Below are 9,134 nucleotides of genomic sequence, written 5' to 3' on the forward strand. Positions count from 1 at the left end.
AGTCAACCGAACCGTCGGTCCCTGATAGAAGCGAGATTCGAACCCCTCGTCTATCTTCACTGGGGCGTCCGGATTCATCAAGCGATTTTCCGGACGAGTCTCGGAATCAATGAGACAAAGCCGGTGAACTTTTCGCTCAGCCCTGAGATAGCGCACACGGCGACGCTAGAATAATAATTCTGATCGGTACGTTCTCGATCCTTCGCAAAACCGTGAGAGCATAAAAAAGTCAGAAATCTATTCCTTCGCATAGAAGACCGAGTGCCGGAAGCTTCAACCTACTCAGGATCCTTGGAAGGATCTCCAGATGGCGACGCGACGCAGTGTCGCGACAAACTTGGGTCTCACCCGTCGAACCAGGTTTCCCAAGAGTACACAAACGACATAACAATGATTTCGCGATACTGGCGGCCGATAAAAATAACCTAGCACAGAATATGCGAGGAGCGGTGCTTTCGAAGAGGAGGAAAAACACCCGGTGCAGTCGCGCCTTGAAGCGACAAGGATGAGCGTCCCGCATGAAAGTCAAACGATTCCCGAAACTGGGGCACTCCCTAGCGGTCGCGGGTCTTGGAATCCCTGACTCTACAGCCGGGACCACAGAACGACGGACAAGTTCAGACGGTACCGGACAGTTCTCCGAGGCTTTGAACAGGGTGGCTATGGCGGAGCTGATAAAGGTAGAAAATAGAGAAAAAACAGAATCCCTGATACGGCGAAATTGGCGGAAGGCGATTCCCGAGGCAAGAAAAAAGGGAGGAGTAGGGAAGAGTCGAGGATATTCGGAAGAATTGTGAGCCACGTTTCGGAGGGGATTCGAAACAGATATCCACATGATCGAGTCTCTGCCGTAATGAATTAAACCGTGCTCAGGAAATTACTGAGGGCTTGCCAGCTCAAGGTCCTCACGAGCGAGCGATCTGAGATTCTCGGCGGTCTAGAGCGCGATCAGCTTTTACATCATACTGCGAACTAGAGTAGCAGCGGCGAGTTTATGTTGCTGTGAGAACACCAGGGAATAACGGTCGGACGTGAAACCTGAACCTCTCATCCATACGAGCCGGCAGTTTTTCCCTCCGCTGCGAGTATATGCTGGAGCTTGCTCGTCCAGCAAGTCGCGCTCTACGGTGGATCTTCAGTGTGCCTCCCGGAACGCGGTCGAGGATCGGGGGATGCCACTGAGTCACTTTCACGGAGGTATGAATCCCTTGACCTTATGAGAGGGAAAGTGCAGCTCATTCGGTTCTAGATGCGCATTCGGAGTGACTCAATCTGAACTGAATCTGTCGTCGATCCAGTAGCTCACGAGGAGCGCTATCCCGATGTGATCGCAAGCAATAGAATGACGTCGTCGTGCTGAAAAAGTTGATGAATAACGTGTCAATACCATATCCCGTATCTGGGTTTAGCGATTGGAAGGCATCGGATACATTCGTCATGGCTGAGAAGGAAACTTATCGCGTCGCATCGCACGGATCTTCTCTGAAACTGTACGACATCTCGACTTCGCGTGATCCTTTGAGATCGCGAGCATCCGGGGATATTATTCTTCGAGACGATCTTTGAGCCAAGAGATCAGTCATCTCATCCTGTGACTGGGCCCTGAAATCCGCGACTCCTCTCCAGGGAGCGGAAAGGTCGTGGGAAACTTCTATTCCCACTTCCAGGGAGCACCCCCAGTGCCCTAGAATCTCAACCCGAAATGTTCCTTCGATTCGAGCGGAAGCCTTGTATGCAGATTTCGGGGAAAACTCTCATCAGATGCAGGATTGCTCTATCAGGGTTGATTTTACCTGACGCTTTGCACGTTGTTCTGGCAGGGCACGTAAAGGCACGCTTGGATAAGTACCCAGTAATTTCGCCCAGTAATTCCGCTGAAAGCTCGCGATAAGCGATCTGAACTCGGCTGTTTATTAAAGGGTCCGAAAATCCAATGTTTCAATGTGGCAGAGTCCATCGGAGACTGTGGAGCCTCATACAACGTCGAAACGTGCGAGATACTCTGTCGCCGTATGGTGTGGCTCTCCCTTGGCATAGGGCACAGAGGTCCCGATTCGACCTTCAGAACGATTCCGTTTTCGAGGTTCCTAATTCAATTTCATAATCAATCTCCAGACGTTGGATGTTTGTATGTCGCAAAAGTCAACCGGAAACTCCGAAATCATCGGAGCGAAGACGTGCAAGGCGGGTAGACGGGAATCAACGAGAATTTCCACTTTCTCGGGACTTGGAACCGAAATGTCATCGCGATGAGTGACAAGCGAAGATTTCGATATTTAATCAAGGTCTATGAGGACATTTTTTCGGCTCCCTAAGCACTCCCGACACAGAACATCGAAGCTTCCGTGCGTGAGAATCTGCCCGCGAAAAGGAAATATGGAGTGGTCCGCTCCACCGAGGGTCGGGGTAATCGAAAAGCTCCGAGAGCACTGAAATTCCCCTGTGCTTGTCACAAACCATATATTCCGAATGTCTGGGGAAGTTCTGAATGAGACGCAAACAGAGAATACACTCAATCCTTCTCAATGCGTAGGCGTTCGATTGCTTCTGTACACTTCACGAATCGGCTCAGACGAGTCATACTCTCGTCAGAATTCGATTTCGAGACTTCCTTTCCCTGAGAACATCTTCGAAAATAGCAGGTGATATTCCGTCAGTTTCGATCGGCCGAAAGATTCGATGCGGCAGATGGAATATCTAAATTTCGTTCTCTTCCCTTGCAGACGGTCACAAAACGAAACACGGAGACAACCCGACGCTCCCGCTGCCAGTAGTGGTAAGAACGAACACAAGATTTCCGGTGCCAAGTATACAATAACGATTTGCTTTGCGAGGATACTGCGATCAGGATCGATCCCTCGGACAGCTCCTTGAACAAATCGATCCGCCGTCTTGTAGCAACACTTATCAGGCCTGTTCAGCGCTGTCTTTGCTTGAGGTCTTGTTTCCTTTATCCAAAGTCAACATCGGGCCTTCCAATAATAGGCTGCTGAATCGAGAGGGAGGAAGGCCTATTATTGGTCCTAATCGCCGCGCCTAATATTTTACGCGGGGAGGTTTCACCTGAGTCGTGGCAGTGCGCGGTCTGATCTTCGTCACGCGGGAGGATTTGTTGTTCTGAAGATTCCTGCTATCGGTTGAATCCGTCGTCGATCGAAAATTTACTGCGCTGTCAGATTCCCGCGAAATTCAATAGTCCGGACCACGGTCGAAATGGAATCGAATGCTTACTCAGGCAGCGGCGTGAAAAGCGGATATGAAACCAACTCCCTTCGAGAAATTGCTCAAGATTCGAGCGCAGACATTAATCATCGGGAGAGTTCCTGGTCTTTGTTGGAAATGGAGCTGCCAACTTCGGAGGAGGAACGAAATCGAATTCCTGCAGGAGGCTTTTGATCCCCAGACAGATCCGATGGAGTCCGATCAGAATGAACCCTTTGCGCTGCGACTGGAAAGTGCTCCTCACCAACTGCGCTGCTTCATTGAAACCCCTGTGGACTGTCGATACACATTGACTCGAAATATCTAGTAGCAATACAGATTTGCTGGCGGAGAGTGAATCAAACCTCCGGCATTGCGTTGAATTCCTTTGCTGAGTCATGACGACGCAAGAATTTTCCGCATTGGAGGAAAATGCCCAAGATTCAAACTCAAAAAATGTTGGCAATCGATCGCAACGTCTCGCAGCTGGATGCTACAGAAGAATCTCGACCGAAAGTTCACAAAGGCTTGTTCCACGATCTACGATCATGAACATCACCGGAATACGCGGAATTCCCATTGAAGCGGGTACAATCGAAACGACAGCGAGCTACTATTCTCCCGCTTGATGGGAACGAATGTTCGGTCGGAGGTGGAGATGAATCTCTTTTCGTGTGATTCGTTCCCACCTATCTTAATATTAATGATGCAGAGGAAAAGAACATCTGCTCTGCGTCATCTGCAGCCCTCTCTTATATCGGACGAACTTCTCCATCAACGAAGTTCTACTCTCGTTTTCCGCTGCTGTTGGGCTCCGATAAAGTCGCTGCTTCCCACGAAAGTTTTTGCGAGACGTGGAGTCTGGTTGCCTCCGCGCTGACCGCGACGAGTCGACCCAGATCTGTCTGGGTAGATAGCGCGGATGAGAGACCTCCATTCTTATGCATTTTTTCGATTCATGGCAGGTCTACATTAAGGGCTCTCTCTGGATTTTTCTTGTAAATCTTCAATTTCGAGAGATCTTGCCTCGTGTGTCAAAGGAGTGGAAAGGTGGAAATTGTCTCCACGTCCAATCCAATTCTGCTGATCTATGGTCTAAGCGCCTAGAGCCCGGATATCCTTGATCAGACGATCTTAGGCCATAGACACTTATTGTTAGTGAGACAGAGACTCCTCCAATCCAATTGGACCCAATCTGTAGAGTCCGAGTTCACTATTAGGGAGGAGTTCGGGAACCGCGGGCGAGTTCTTCCGCAAGTTCTAATCCTTAAATTCAACTCTCTTTCCAGCCCCAGTCGAACCTCCCCGTGCTCTTCATGGGCACAGCGCTCCTGATAATCGGATTCTTCCTGCTGGCTTCTGTTCTCCTATTCGTTCGACGTAAACTACCCCTCAGCCGAAGATGTCGCGACATAATGAGTCTCCGAGTTCAAGGGTTCCGCCTAACAAGGAGCCGATCACTGAACAAAGGGATACAGTAAGTAAATTCCTCGGGCGCTCGATGAAAAGTCCATCCATGCATCGTCCGGCAATCGAGCGATATCCTAAGCTCTCTTCGCACATTGAGCTCGCTCATCATTCGGATATTCAGAAGACGGATGATTTCTATCAAATCTCGTGCTGATCGGTCGCCGGAAATGTGTATATCCTCCTCCACGGAATCGAACGTCTCTCGGGCTTCTCAGGTGAAGCCGTGGATGCTCTGTGAATCGCAAGTCGATCCTATATCCGCGAAGCGCTTGGGATCGATTTCGAATACTAATACTAATTCACAGCGGTTTGAAAGATAAATAAGACAGATGCAGATACGTTCCTTCTGAGCAGAGCGGAAGGAGAAGGTTGAACGAGTGTGCTCATGTTCGTCGCAGTATCTGCTATGCGGTGAGCAGTAGCACGTAGCACTCATCTGCTAGAGAATTGTCCCGTGGAGGATTCTCCTGTCGGGCCACACCTCCAACACCGTGACCGTCATGCCGGTGCTCGTCCGTAGGTCGATATTGACACCAGCTGCTCGCTCGGCTTCCCTCGGCGGAAACACGACACGGGAAGACGAAGAAGCCGAAGTTTCCGTCGATGACCGCTACAAAGAATGATTTTCTGCTCTACTAGGAATGCTTTGTTCCTCATTCATTGCATTCCGCTTGAATGAGAGGGAGTCAAAGAGAAATAACCCGCCATAGGCATCAACGTGTGGCTCAGCGAGCAAAGCCGCTGCTACGGTCGCAGCTTGCAGCAACAAAGCTCTGGCAGAGAGTCGGGTCTATTGTATCCAAGACAGCTACCACAGAAGTCACGGCCGAAAGTTATCATTTCGCTCGACTGAAAATGATAAATGTCAACTTGTTGTTGATGTTACTTTCGCCAGCATCGTCGCTGCCGGTGGTACAGATGATTATTGTACATTAGGCAAAAAATAGCCGCGTTGAAACAGCCGACAGGCGATGATAACGCACCAGAGTCGAATAGCACCGGCAGCTGCAGCAGTGATCAGCATCCAGACACCGATAACGTTCGAATAAGCTGAATGATTCCGTTCATTGTTCACTGGCTGTCCAGGAGGTTTTCTGGGCTCTCGACAGACGAACGAAATTGGCCACTTTCCTCCCGAAGGCTTGAGCTCTTCCGCAAACCCACATCGGAGGTATTCCATATCCGGTCCACCGACGCATGAGCGCCTCTGGATTTCCACGGGAATCGACATCCAGGACAACATGGTCCATATCATTCGCAATGGCCGAAAAAAACCGGAAAACCCTCTATAGTATCTATTCTCAGCACCTTCATGGAGGGTATTCGAAGTGCATCTCTCCTCAATCGGTTCCGCGGAAGAAGATTTCGCATGTCGATTCACCGACTGTTTCATTCTTGAGAGCCCAGTGTCCCGACGGACGTCTAATCAGCGGAATCCATCAACTGGCGTCATAATCGGCTGGCTCGTTGAATTCCCGAGATTCGGACGCGTACCCACTCTTGTGAGATATTGATTTCGCTGCCTGGACTCGCCATGTCAGAAGATGCTCCTCGGAAATCGGCGCATCGATCGGGCAACTGGTATCATCTACCTGAAACTTCGTTTGCTCGTCCGTGGGAAGTTAAGTCCAAGTCTCCAAGATTGATCCTGCAAAGCGTCGATTTCATCGATCCGGATTTGTTTCGCAGAAGAGGGGAGGCTCTCTCGATTCGAACTTCTGGCAATATCACCGCCTCTTGCGATGATCCGAGTACAGAAGTAAAGTCTGTCTGTGAAGTTTTGTCGTAAGCAACGGACCCGCATGAGGGCGCCCCTCTGAGCACAGAGCTTCCTGTCGACAAAGGACGACCCTGAAAAGCCCTCTTTTTGATTTCAATCGAATGCTCGAGTCGGGTAGAAGTTTCTGGCATCGGAGTATCTCCGCCATCCCACTCGCGTCAGTGAATTCTCAGTCAGGGAAGAGCGCTATCTACGTCGATTTAGGCGACGAGTGTTTCGTCGCTACCCGAGTCGAGCAGTCTGACTGATATGAGAGTTGTCTATGGAAATCGATCTGCATCGGATCAGGAGCAATTTGTTCAAAAAAGAGTCATCCGACGATCCGGGCTCGTCCGGGATTTGAACCCGGGACCTCTCGCACCCAAAGCGAGAATCATACCCCTAGACCAACGAGCCACAATGACTGCAGCGTCTTCAGACCAGAAAATCCACGCCGTCAGTCGCTGCTAAAATTTGGACGAAATTGCTCCACGGGCCCTTCCAAATTTCCCCGGAGGAATCCGGACATCCACCGAAGACAGAAAGAAGTATAGTCGAAGCTCCGCCTCACTTCGATGCCAGGGTTAAATATTCGATATCGGGAGTCCGCTGAAATTTTGGCTCGTTGGTGAGAGCAGACCCACGTTCCTCACAGCCTGTGCACGCGGTCTAATCGAGCGATTCTCGAACTTCCGCAACGGGACCCTGAGAGACCTCTCGGCGAGACTCTACTAGCGCCATTTCGCTGAGATATTCGATGCAGCAAGACGGAACTTGGTATTTTGCAGGAAAGCCGGTGTCACTATACGACCCAAACCCCACAATTCTCAGTCAGCAGCAAAAATATACGCAGCCGGCAGGATTCGAACCTGCGCGGGGAGACCCCATTGGATTTCGAGTCCAACGCCTTAACCACTCGGCCACGACTGCACACCGTACCCACGGACCAACGGGATGTTTTCGGATGCGAAGCCGCCAGAATCATCAACCGGCTTAGGCCGCTTGGATAGAATGCGCAGACGTTCAAACATAACAGGATCATCCGTCGAAGCCGAGGCACCGACTGATCGCTCGTCGCTAGAGCGCTACCTACGCATTTCTCGCAAAACGACATCCATCGTCAAGAGATTCTACCGCCACTTTTCCCAGTGAGTGGGTATAGTGCGATACTTTTCCGCTCATGGTTGACGATCGGCAAACTCCAAAATTATAACGCAGTCGGCAGGATTCGAACCTGCGCGGGGAAACCCCATTGGATTTCAAGTCCAACGCCTTAACCGCTCGGCCACGACTGCTCAGAAACTTAGAGGCCGAACAGGCCCGTCTGTATATTGAGGCAAATGATTTCGCGTAAGTGTCAGGAATGAGCCAACCCGGTCGGATATGAGGCACGGCGGAAAAGGCTCAAGCGCTTTTTCGAAAAGTGGCGGGCTCTAACTGCAGCGCCGCGAGATCTCCGAAAGAGAGGGCGAGGAGCAGGCGGGGCCTGGGTTATCAATTCCTGCGTATCATCGATCGATAATGACGCGTTCACCTGATCGTGGGCACCTAAGCTGATGTGGAAAAGTCAATTTTGATGAGTATCTGCGATTTTCCTCCTTGTGGTCGAGTTTCTCGGTGGGACTCACCGGCCGAGGGCTTGATGACGCGGCGGCTGTCTCCATGGAAACCAAAATGGAGGGCGATGGTACTCACGTCAGTCAGGCTCGACGAGAGCCGTGGAAGAGCCTCGCTCTCGGAGACTGGCCAACCCAACGGTTTCCAAGGACCCTCTGACTACGAGAAAAATAACGCGAACCGAATTTTAGACTTCCGCACTGTTGCGCATCAAGTATCTGTTGCGAGCCGCAGCGGTTTACCAGAGATCTGGTCAGCGACATCATTCTGAACTCGGGAGAGAAAACTCTCCGGGACGACTCCCGCTCCCGAGGAGACGATTGCGCCCTGACTGGACGCGATAACCATCTGAAAATTATTATTGAGCGGCGTCGCGAGTTATGCTGATAATATAATTATAATAATATACCGAGAGCGAAGAGCGGCGCCGAGAAGCACGAAAAAGGAACCAGGCCCCGGCGGGGTTCGAACCCGCGATCTTCTGTTTACGAGACAGACGCCTTACCACTTGGCCACGGAGCCACGAGTGCAGAGGCTACATCGGAGCAAGTTGAGCTCAGCGGACATCGTCCACGATCAACCAAGGTGAAACGGCGGAACTCTCTGGATCAGTCGGACGATTGCGGAGCGAAATAAGAAGGGGCGATGGGCATCATCCGTAAGAGGATATCTTTGGCTGATTTACGCCGACAGAAGAAACCGATATCGAATCGAGTAGCCCAGCTCGTCGAGCGTCGCAGACATTCTTCGGGGCAGAATTCCGATCAGAGTGCTGGAGGGCTCCCAAACCATAAGTTTCAAGCGATGCGATGCCTCCTTGGCAGACTTACGGTCCTCTATTTCCGCTTTCGGGTCACTCTCACTTCCAGCCCTCTCGAACTCTAGTCTGACGATTGCACTCTCACATTTGCCACGCACTCGCTAGAAATAACTTCTTCCCACACGACAAACGAGACATCAGGTCGAGTCACAGACTCAACGTTCGACCGAGAGACGACAACGAATTACTTCCGCTCCTGGGGGATGGAACAACGCTGTTCTTGGTGCATCGACGATGGGCGCCCCCGTTGGATTAGGCACTCAACCT

General features: G+C 51.0%; 4 non-coding genes across 4 annotated transcripts; all 4 read right to left on the reverse strand.

The window, feature by feature from the left end:
• Positions 1-6,775: 6,775 nt before the first annotated feature.
• Positions 6,776-6,847, reverse strand: TRNAP-UGG (transfer RNA proline (anticodon UGG)). The gene has a single exon. It is a non-coding gene; the product is annotated as a tRNA-Pro (tRNA).
• Positions 6,848-7,278: 431 nt separating this feature from the next.
• On the reverse strand, positions 7,279-7,360 carry TRNAS-CGA (transfer RNA serine (anticodon CGA)). The gene has a single exon. It is a non-coding gene; the product is annotated as a tRNA-Ser (tRNA).
• A 283-nt stretch (positions 7,361-7,643) lies between these two features.
• On the reverse strand, positions 7,644-7,725 carry TRNAS-UGA (transfer RNA serine (anticodon UGA)). Its single transcript has one exon. It is a non-coding gene; the product is annotated as a tRNA-Ser (tRNA).
• A 772-nt stretch (positions 7,726-8,497) lies between these two features.
• Positions 8,498-8,569, reverse strand: TRNAT-CGU (transfer RNA threonine (anticodon CGU)). Its single transcript has one exon. It is a non-coding gene; the product is annotated as a tRNA-Thr (tRNA).
• Positions 8,570-9,134: the final 565 nt, after the last annotated feature.

Source organism: Galendromus occidentalis, unplaced genomic scaffold (genome assembly GCF_000255335.2).
Source record: "Galendromus occidentalis unplaced genomic scaffold, Mocc_1.1 scf7180000077523, whole genome shotgun sequence".
NCBI classification, from domain to species: domain Eukaryota; kingdom Metazoa; phylum Arthropoda; class Arachnida; order Mesostigmata; family Phytoseiidae; genus Galendromus; species Galendromus occidentalis.